This window comes from Chaetura pelagica, unplaced genomic scaffold (assembly GCF_000747805.2).
Source record: "Chaetura pelagica isolate M959 unplaced genomic scaffold, ChaPel_1.0 scaffold87, whole genome shotgun sequence".
Classification (NCBI taxonomy): Eukaryota; Metazoa; Chordata; class Aves; order Apodiformes; family Apodidae; genus Chaetura; species Chaetura pelagica.
In genome coordinates, this window is record NW_009954189.1 from 57,174 (window position 1) to 66,301 (window position 9,128).

Sequence of the window (9,128 nt, forward strand, 5' to 3'; positions counted from 1 at the left end):
GGGGCTTGGGACAAGGGCAGGGAGGGATGGGAGCAGGGGGAAGGGTTTCCAGCTGGCAGAGGGAGCTGGAGATGAGATGGGAGGGAGAAATTCTGGGCTGTGAGGGTGGGGAGAGCCTGGCCCAGGTTGCCCAGGGAAGCTGTGGCTGCCCCATCCCTGGGGGTGTTGAAGGGCAGGTTGGATGGGGCTTGGAGCAGCCTGGGCTGCTGGGAGGTGTCCCTACTCATGCAGAGGGCTGGATCTAGATGGTCTTTTTTTGGCCAGAAAGCCTTAAATGAGGCTAAAAAGCAGCTTTCCCTGTCTGACCTTTCATAGAATCATAGCAGGGGGTGGAACTAGATGGTCTTTAAGGTCCCTTCCAACCCAAACCAGTCTGTGATTCTCTGATTCTATGCAATAAGGTGGAATCTCCTGCACCAAAACCAGCAGAAGTGCTGGGGACAGAGCCCAGGTAGGGAGGGTGTCACCTTTGGTGTCACTGGAGCCAAAACGTGGTGGCCACAAACTGCTGGTGGGTTTGTTTGTCCACCATGAGGACAGACTTTGCAGCAGGGCTTGTAGTGACAGGACAAGGGGTGATGGTTTGAAATGAAAAGAGGGGAGATTCAGACTAGATATGCAGGAGAAATATTTGCCATTGAGGGTGGTGAGACACTGGCCCGAGGTGGCCAGAGAGGGGGTAGATGCCTGGGAACATCCAAAGGTCAGGTTGGATGGGCCTCTGAGCAACCTGGTCTGGTTGAAGATGTCCTGCACTGCAGGAGGGGTTGTACTAGGTGACCATCAGAGGTTCCTTCTTATTCAAACCATTCTGTGATTTGGGCTCCAACCTGCTGCTTGCAGACGTTACGGACAGGCTACGTACTGCCCTGGGGGGAGGTTTTTTAATGGTCTTTGGCTAAAAAACAATGATCAAGTTGGTATTTATCATTCTCTCGGGCTCTATGGCTGTCATTTCAGATCATTTTGCTTCCCAAAACACCCCATCCCTCCCTCCAGAGGAGTCAGCCTGTCCTGGGGAGCCCCATTCCCACCCCGCCTCCCTGCAGGAGCAAAACTCCCCTCCGGTTGGACACGTAGCAATGCAAAGGGATCTGTGACTGGTCCCTCTCCCCCTGGGGTGCCAGACAGACCCCAGGAGCCCTGGCTTTGAAGTCTCTACGTCAAGATTCTCCCCTTCCTGTGCCAACTCCATGAAACCAGCTCTAGATCATGAACACCCCGAGCTCCTCCTGCCGCCGCGCACGGACGCGCTCGCCGTCGCCAGCCAGGGAGAGCCAGCCCTGCTCCTGTCACAGCTGCTAATTTATGCAAAGTGCCTTGTTTTGCCATCGAAGGCTTCTCATTCTTGACTCCGGTCCAAGCAAAATCCCATTAGGTCCTAAAAAAAAAAAGTAATTGAAGGCACATTTCCCCAGTTGCTTGCAATTACCCTCCCCGCTAACCGGAGCCGCACGCCGCCCCTCCTGCTGCCTCCATTTGTTTATCCCAGTCCCATTTCCCTCCTCCCCACGGGCATTTTGTGTATCCTGGAAAAGCAGAAGATTCCAGAGCTGACTGCACTGCCAGGGACAGAAACTTTGTGCCCGGATCCCCCAGGGAGCTGCAGGGCAGTGGGGGATGCAGCTCCTGAGCGCGTCGCTGCGGCTTCACCTCGGCACGGGGAGGAGAGTGGGATGATGGACTCACAGAATCAGCTTGGGCTGAGAAGATCTTCGAGATCCTCCAGCCCACCCATTCCCCCAGCCCTGCCCCATGTCCCTCAGCACCATCTCCAGGGCTTGGAAACCCCTCCAGGGATGGGGACTCCCCCCCTGCCCTGGGCAGCCTGGGCCAGGCCCTGACAACCCTTGGCAGGCAGGAATTGTTCCCCAGATCCAACCTCCACCTCCCCTGGCACAACTTGAGGCCGGTTCCTCTTGTCCCATCCCTTGTTCCTGGGGAGCAGAGCCCGACCCCCCTGGCTCCAACCTCCTCTCAGGCAGCTGCAGAGCCAGCAGGTCTCCCCTCAGCCTCCTTTGCTCCAGGCTGGACACCCCCAGCTCCCTCAGCTGCTCCTGCTCACACTTGTGCTCCAGCCCCTTCCCCAGCTCCCTTGCCCTTCTCTGGACACGCTCCAGCCCTTCCATGTCCTCCTTGTCCTGAGGGGCCCAGACCTGAGCCCAGCATGCCAGGTGCCCCCTCCCCAGTGCCCAGCACAGAGGGAATTGCTCCTGGAGAAGAGAAGGCTCTAGGGGGAACATCATAATGGCCTTCCAGTATCTGAAGGAGCAGGGAGGGATGGGATGAGGGGTAAAGGCTTTAAACTGGAAAAGGGGAGATTTAGGTTGGACATTAGGGAGAAATTCTGGGCTGTGAGGGTGGGGAGAGCCTGGCCCAGGTTGCCCAGGGAAGCTGTGGCTGCCCCATCCCTGGCAGTGTTGAAGGGCAGGTTGGATGGGGCTTGGAGCAGCCTGGGCTGCTGGGAGGTGTCCCTGCCCATGCAGGGGTGGGACTGGATGGGCTTTAAGGTCCCTTCCTACTCAAACCAGTCTATGATTCTGTGACCCCAGTCCCTGGGTACAGATCTACTGACACACTGAGATGCCTGAAGTGAGGACATGGGTGGGATACACCTGATCACCAGTGGGGTTTTGGGTGGGATATGCCTGATCTCCAGCTTTGCAAGAAACCCCCCAGCTCACTGGTACCTTGCAGCACTGCCAGGGTCCTGCCAGAGCTTGACCCTCATCAGTAACTTCTAATGAGGAATGGGACCCTGCTGGTGGCATTTCTTAACCTGAGCAGCCCTTGACATGAACAGAGTTGCTGTCATCCCCCCCTCATTCTGACCTGCCACCTAAAAGCTATTTTTATGTGAAACCACAGCAAGGAGACACAGAGAGCAGGGGCTGTTGGCCAAGGGCTGCTGGGGATGGATTTGTGTCTCCACTGGTTCTCCCTTCCTTGTGGAGCTAAATCACCTGTTTGGAGCTACTGAGGGAGGTGGGAATGTTCCTGTATTTGGTGCTGTGTCTCATCCCTGGTCCAACCTCATCTCCATGGCTCAGGGGGAGCCACTCCAGCAGGAGATGCTGTCCCTCCACCTTGCTCCTGGTGACACCTGGCTCTGGGCATCCCTCTGGCTCTGTGGAAGACCAAGGTCAGCCTCAGTGCTTCATCATCCCTCTTGGTCAGCCAACTGCTGCCTTCAGGAGGTCTCTATCCCCCCAAAGCACTGCAGCTTCTTTCTCACATTAAGTGAAGCACAGGATGAGTTTTCAGGTGTTCCTGCTGCCAACTGAAGGTTGTGCCTGCTCAGCTGCAGAGATGTTTTCTGCTCCTCCAACCCAAGCAATCCCACAGTCTCCACAATAAAGCCCAAAGCTTTCCAAGACCAGGTTTAGCAGGAAAGCCAAGAGCTGCTCTATGGGTGCTTTATCCCTGCCCTGCTCCTGCTGACCACACCATTTCTGACACAAGCCAGGATGCTGTTGACCTTCTTGGCCACCTGGGCACCCTGCTGGCTCATGCTCAGCTTATATTCATTTAGAAAGGGACCTGCTTAGGTCATCTAATCCAACCCCCCCAGCTTTCCTCAGACATCTCAGCTGGTGCCAAGGACTTTTGGAGGCTTCTCTCCCCCGTGGTGTCCCCCAGTGCTGGTTACTCTGCCTGTTGTTCTGCTCAGAGTCGTGCTCACTGTGAGCTCCTCACCCACAGCTCGTCTTCATTGTCAGAGGAGAGCTCAGCAGCCTCCTGCAGAGGATGCCCAGAGGGTCTCCTCCAGCTCTTGTGCCTCCTGGTTTATTTTTTTCCCTTCTGGACAGGGCTGGGCCATCCTCTGCAAGGTGTGACCCCCTCAGCACCCCCCCTGAACCCCACCTTCCCCATTGTCCACGGTGCTGGTGGCATCTCCTCTTTCTGGTTTGCCCATGGCAGCTCCTGGGCTCCAGCAGGAGCTGTCAGCTTGACTTGGGGCTCCAGCTGGGCCTCTGGGATGCCACTGAAGCCACTTCAATGGGACCATTTATCTTGCTCCAGCTCCCTTCTGGCTGCAGCTGGGCAGGCAGTGTGGGCTGGCAGGAGGGAGCAGCCTGTTCCAGCCTGGCCCCCTTGCCCAGCATCAAACACCCCCATGGGGCTCCCCAGCCAGCCCCTCCAAGGCTCTAAAAGCTGGATTTCCAGCAGCAAGACCTGAACTGATTTCTCTGGGAGGGTCTCCAGGGACATCACCTCACCTGCTGAGCTGAGTGGCAGGGATTGAAACCCCTGCAAATTGTCCAGTTTTCCCTTATTTTCCTCCCCCAGACATCACACTGTTTTTCTTAGGAGAAGGTGCTGCACAAGGAGGTTTGATTTAAGCTGCAGTGGGTACAATCCCCTTCTCCTCTTCTAACTGAGGAGTGCCAAGGCCTGACAACCCTTTCCAGGAAGGAATTGTTCCCAAGATCCCATCTCAACCTCTCCTGGCAGAGCCTGAGGCCATTTCCTCTTATCCTGTCTCTTGTTCCTTGGGAGAAGAGACTGACACAACCTCACTACAAGCTCCTTTCAGGTAACCTCTTCCTCTCCCCTTGCCCTTCCCTTTCCCAGGGCAGGAGAAGCTCATGGAAGAGATCCTGAGGTGCAGAAGAGGGGAAGAAAGTCCATGAGCAGCAGGAGGAGGGAACGGAGCTGAAACATCTCTGGTTTTCTGATGTGAAATGAAACCAAGACCCACTCCCCCTGCCAGCACCTCTGAGCTGTGCCCCAACAAGTCCTTTCTCTTCTTTTCTGTTGCATTTTTTCCCCATGAATCTTCTTCTTACGTGCAATGTGAAGCCTTGAGAGGGCAGGAGTGTTCCCTGGTGGAAGGTGTGGGAGCTGCTGAGCTGGTTTTACTCATTTCCTATTTTTATTACCCAACTTGAATGGTTCCAGTGCCAAGCAACCCCTGTGCTCTCCCCATCAGCCTTTTGGACAACCCCTCTTAGTTGGGGTGGTGACACCAAATCAATGTGAGTGCATTAAAAATGAGGACACATTAGCCAAGTGCAAAGTGCTCAGCAGGGCTGTCATGTCACTTTTGGGTGGTGGTCTAAAGCACCACAGCAGGGCAGTTTCAGGTGCCCTTGGGTTTTTTCTTGCAGTCAGCTGAGAATTGTACTCTCATACTGCTAATGGAACGGGCAGCATGGTGAGCTGGCTGCAGAAACCCCTCCAAGAGGGGGAAGCAGCATTTTTGGGTGACTCTTCTGCTCGTTCTTTCTCCTGAGCTTCATCTGGACTCAGAGGTTTCATCATAGGATCATAGAATGTGTGGGGTTGGAAGGGACCTTTAAAAAGTCATCTAGCCCAGCCCCCCTGCAGTGCTCAGGCACCTTTCAGACTAGATCAGGTTGCTCAGAGCCTGGTCAAGCCTGAGCTTGAATGTCTCCAGGGATGGGGCCTCCATCACCTCTATGGACAACCTGGGCCAGTGCTTCCCCACCCTCATGGTAAAGAACCTATTCCTGATAACCAATCCAAATCTCCCCTCTTCCAGTTTTAATCCATTCCCCTTTGTCCTCTCCCTCCCTTCCCTTGTCCCAAGTCCCTCCCCAGCTTTCCTGGAGCCCCTTCAGGCACTGGAGCCTTCTCTTCTCTCTTCTCTTCTCTTCTCTTCTCTTCTCTTCTCTTCTCTTCTCTTCTCTTCTCTTCTCTTCTCTTCTCTTCTCTTCTCTTCTCTTCTCTTCTCTTCTCTTCTCTTCTCTTCTCTTCTCCTCTTCTCTCTTCTCTTCTCTTCTCTTCTCTTCTCCTCTTCTCTCTTCTCTTCTCTTCTCTTCTCTTCTCCTCTTCTCTCTTCTCTTCTCTTCTCTTCTCTTCTCCTCTTCTCTCTTCTCTTCTCTTCTCTTCTCTTCTCCTCTTCTCTCTTCTCTTCTCTTCTCTTCTCTTCTCTTCTCTTCTCTTCTCTTCTCTTCTCTTCTCTTCTCTTCTCTTCTCTTCTCTTCTCTTCTCTTCTCCTCTCTTCTCCTCTCCTCTCCTCTCCTCTCCTCTCCTCTCCTCTCCAGGCTGAACACCCCAACTCTCCCAGCCCTCTGATCATTTTTGGGGCCCTTCTCTGGGCTCATTCCAGCAGCTCCATGTCCCTCTTGTGTTGAGGGCTCCAGAACTGGACACAAGGTTCAGCCACTCCTCACCCTGCTGAAGGCTTTGGTGGGAGGAGATGGACTCAATCCCTCATTACCAACACAAGGTAAGGACAGGATTCCACCCATGAGGCTCAAACCTCCAAAGCCTCCCTTGGAAATTCCTTGTAAATCCTCACAAGAGTCTTTCAGGCCCCCTGAGGTGGGTTAAACAATGAAGAGCCTCAAGATCTTGTCTGCCCAAGAGAGGTTGACCTAAACCAAGTAACTGGAGTCCTTGTTCAGCTTCTGTTGTTTTAATTAACATCAGTGGAAATAATCTTAATGAACTCAGCCATTAATCTTCCCTACCTGGCCCCAGACCCTTTGCTATTCAGTTCCACATGAACTGTCAGTTACCAACCCCAGTGGGTCAGACTGAGAGCATATTTTCTTCTCCTTTTCTGCAGGACCTGAGGTCATTGGTGACAAATCCTGCCCAGCCTGGAGAAAACATCCCAAATCCCACCTGCAAATCCAACCCCACCAGGAAAGCAGTGAAGAGCTTCATTTCTCTGACAGCTCAAAAACCTCCTCCTCTCCAGCCTACAAGTTCTAATTGCTGCTTGGTGTCCTCCTCCTTGGGACAACTCTGAGTCTTCCCCCTCCTTGGGCCAACCTTTGGGGACAACCTTCCCATATTCCCTCCCAGCATGCCCATGAAGTCCTAAAGGTCCAGGTGGGCACCTTGGATCTTGGGGAAGTTCCCACAGATGACTGGGAGGTGGCCAGAGGGGTCAGGAACATCAGCAGCTCCTGACCTTCTAGCTCCTCTTTGGGAAGGAAGCTCATGGAGAAGCCAAGACAAGTTGTGCTTTGTCTAAGGCCACAACATCACAATAAATACCTTTATTGATATAAAATCTTGTACTGCCTGGCTACTTTGGGTTTTTTTCTCAGCTGAAATGAAAAGAAATGAGCAGAAATTGTATTTTTAATGTTCTTTCATCCACAGAAAAAGTAAAACCCCAGAGGACAGTCAGCCCAATCCATCAAGCCACACATGGTTTTTACAATCAATTTCTCTGCTAATATTCAGAGGCAAGAAATGAAATGCAAATTAAACCACTTTCACTTCTTTTCCTTCAGTTTTTTTCCACGGGAACAAAAGCCAGGCAGCTGGACGTGCTGCTCAGCACATCTTCCAGGCTCCAGACCTCCTCCCTTGTTGTAGAACATCTGGCTGGAGCTGTAGGGAGAGCTGAGGAGGCTGGAGGGGAGGGAAAGGGATCTTTTAAAGAGTCTGATATAAATAATCATCTTTTGGCTTTTCTCTGCTCAGTGGTGAGACTCACAGGCCTTGGCATGTACAGAGGAGAAATGGGGTTGGAAGAACCTCCTGCCTTTAATATGTTCATGCAGAGCTTCTGTGTTCCATCAGAGAGCCCCAGAATCCCAGATTGGTTTGGACTGGGAGGGACACAAAAAAACCATCCAGTCCCACCCCTGCATGGGCAGGGACACCTCCCAGCAGCCCAGGCTGCTCCAAGCCCCATCCAACCTGCCCTTCAACACCTCCAGGGATGGGGCAGCCACAGCTTCCCTGGGCAACCTGGGCCAGGCTCTCCCCACCCTCACAGCCCAGAATTTCTCCCTCCCATCTCATCTCCAGCTCCCTCTGCCAGCTGGAAACCCTTCCCCTTCTGCCCTTGAAGCTCTGACTCCTCCATGAGGACAGGGCTGAGGAACCACCATGTTCTTGACAGTCCAGGCTGTAAAAAGCCACCACACACCTTACTGAGCCAGATCCACCCCCCAGGTCTGGTCCATATCTCCCTCTCCCACAGCTCAGCCTTTGCCCCTTGGGTCCAACTTGAAGACAACAGCTCCTTCAGTCCCTGGCCACTTTCTTTCCAGGATGCAGCTTGTATTTCCTGCCTTGCTCCTGCCTCCATGTGCCTGAATCACCCTCCTTCACTGCAACTGGCAGTGTGAGCAGTGACTGTCAGCCCTGTGTTTAGTGAGGTGTGTGCCAAGCTATCAGAGAAATGGATCAGAAACCACCATTCCAGGAAGCCCACCAGCATTGATCTGTGCCCAGGAGGAGGAAGCTGTGAACTGCAGGAGAAGCTGCTTGCTGGGCAGCTTGCTGACCCCTGGGGTTGTTTCTCCACCAGCTTATGTACCTCTGTCCCTCCCAGGGCTTAATGCTTTGACCTCCAGGTGCTTCTCCCATCTCCAGGTGCTGTCTGACCACCTTCTTGGAGAGGGAGACAGGCCAGCTCAGGCATCCTGGAGCCCAGTTGCAGTGGGCTTTAGTGGGAGGTTGGCACCCCCTTATCTCCCAGGACCTGTCTTGTCACAGGAGAGGGTTAGTGGTGAATCCAAAGGAAGTCTCCAGCATCCCATCCTGATGCTCTGCCCACCAGCCCCTCCTGCCTCTGGGCCATCCCTCCTCCCACAGCCTGGGCTGGCAGCAGCTCTGCCTTCCCCTGCTCATTCCTGTGGCTTGTTTGAAGTCAACAGCTTGACCTCAGGCTGATGAGCAAGAAGCTCACACTGCTGGACCACGGGTGGCTACATCAGCATCTCCCAGCCACATCAAGACCTTCCATGGAGACAGTACAATGCAGCTTGGCCACCCTCTGCTGACCTGGTAGGTGCTGCATCCCTCAGGGACTGGCAAGAGGACTGGAGGACCAACAGAAGGGACACCTGATGCAGCAGAAGGTCTCTGCATCCAGGATTCTCCTGGGGATCATCAGCACCAGGGTGATCTTTGGGTGTGGAGAACAAAGAGCCATGGGGTGAAAGGATTAAAGGGGGGGTTTCAATGTCTGACCTGTTTAGGGTCTCTGCAGCACATCAGGGAGAGTGGCAGAGGGTGGGTTCACATCAGCACCTTGTGATCACCACCCTTCTCCGTGGTACTGGGGACAAATTTAGACCCTTTAGACCCTCCAGGCTCTTGGTCTAAGAGACAGCAGGGCCCCCAGGGCAGAGCTGGAGTCATAGTTTGCATCAAGCTGCCCAAGCTCCAAGCAAAGGCAGAGGGTGCCA